Source organism: Echinops telfairi, unplaced genomic scaffold, assembly GCF_000313985.2.
Source record: "Echinops telfairi isolate 266 unplaced genomic scaffold, ASM31398v2 ScPeMD7_7468;HRSCAF=8506_0, whole genome shotgun sequence".
Taxonomy (NCBI): Eukaryota; Metazoa; Chordata; class Mammalia; order Afrosoricida; family Tenrecidae; genus Echinops; species Echinops telfairi.
Window position 1 is genome coordinate 26,127,498 of NW_022111369.1, and position 1,992 is coordinate 26,129,489.

Genomic DNA, 1,992 nt, shown 5'->3' on the forward strand with positions numbered 1-1,992 from the left:
ACTGCTTGGTACTCCTGATGACCAGACAGATGGAGCTACGCTAGAGCCCTGGAGCTGGAGGAGCCACGTGGAGACACCTGCCAGCACTGAGATGCTTCCACTGCCACTGGATCCATAAGACTTTCCACCCAGTGGCCTGTGATCTTCCTGCATTCAGCCTCATTGCATGTGACATGAGTCTGATGAGGGCTTTCTAGATTGGCTTTGGACATATGGGCTAATATCAGACTCATGGACTAGATCTGGACTGGGCTGGGATATTTCCTCAATATTCAAATGATCTTGTATATAAAGGTCTTTCTTATACACATACGAGTGTCTGATTTTGTTTCTCTAGTCTATCTGGACTAACACAACAGAAAATAATAGATTTACTTGAGTCGTAGTGCTGGGAACAAATACTTAAAGTATTGTGTACCATCACAAGAACTAACATCTATCTTGGAGGAAGTGAAACCAGAATGCTCCTTAAAAGTGAAGAAGGCAAGATTTTGAACATTTTACCCGGACAGACCAGTCCCTATAAGAGGACAGCACTCTTTGTAAAGGAGAATGGCTGTAAAAACAGGAGAGTCTCAGTAAGAGGGATTGATACAGTGGCTACAAAAATGGACTCCCATATAGCAATTGTGAGGATGATGCAGGACTGGGCAGTTTTCATTTTGCTGCATCTGTGATCTCTGCGAGTTAGAACAGACTCACCAGCAGCTGCTAACAAGAACATTATGAGAGGTTAAAAAAACAACACCTATGTGAAAAAATAATGCACTGTCAGGGAGTATATAAATGCCAAATGAAAATATGCATGGTACAAAAATGAGAATTGTTGTTTAAGGCCACTTTTATTAGTTGCCATTTATACTCTCCAACTCTTGCTGACCTTACATGTACCACAAAAAAAATACTATTTACTTCTGTGTCATCTCTGTTCCCTTGATTGAGTCCATTGAGGCAGCCATTGTGTGCATCTCATTGTTTTCATTAGTTCCACTCTAATAAACATGATGTCTTTTCCTAGAAACTGGCTTTTTTTTTAATAAAGCATATGAAATAAGCAAGTGTAAATCTAACCATCCTGCTAGTCAGAAGCACACTAGTTCTATTTAAGATGTTTCTGTAAAACAAAAGATTAAAATTTAAAAAGTAAGGTCTATTGGTCTGCACTGTGGAGCCAAGGTGGTGCAGTGATGAGTGAAGGGCCTGGTAAAGGAAGGACCAGCGATCCGAATCCACCAGCCACTGGGCAGATGAAGGCATGGCAGTCAGCTCTGTAAAGATTTGCAGCCATTAAAACCCTGGGGAGTAGTTTTAATTCTTCCCTACAGGGTGGCATCCAATTGGAATAAACCCCTTTTGGTGTGGGTTTTGATGCACCGTGTGATGAGCTCTGGTGGCACAGTGTTAACCATTCAGCTTCTAACCAAAGGTTGGCAGTTCAAACCCACTCATAGGAGAAATGTGGCAGTATGCGTCCCTTAAAAATTCAGCCCTGTAAACTCTGACAAGCTGAGCAGTTCTACTCTGTGATATAGGATCTCTATTGGTAGGAATTGACTTTGCAGTAATAAGCTGGTGCAAGTAACATGAAAAGAAGAAAATGTCATGTTTAAAAACTTGATTTGGAAATCCATTAAAATATATTAAATGATCACTGAAGACAAAACGGGTGCATAAGCAAATGTGGTGAAGAAAGAAGATGGTGACCTGCTATTAAAAGATATAGCATCTGGGGTATTAAAGACTTGAAGTTAAACAAACGGCCATCTAGCTGAAAAGCAACAAGCCCACATAGAAGAAGCACACTACCGATGTGATCACGAGGCGTCATCGGGACTGGGTAATAGGCATCAGAAGAAATATAACAAACAAACAAAAACATGTTGTTGAGAACTAGGGGGTATGGAACAGAGTCCCAAAGCCCATCAGTAGACTATGGAACAATCCCCCACCGAAGGGTGACAGGGAAGGAATGAGTCAACCAGGGTGCAGTAA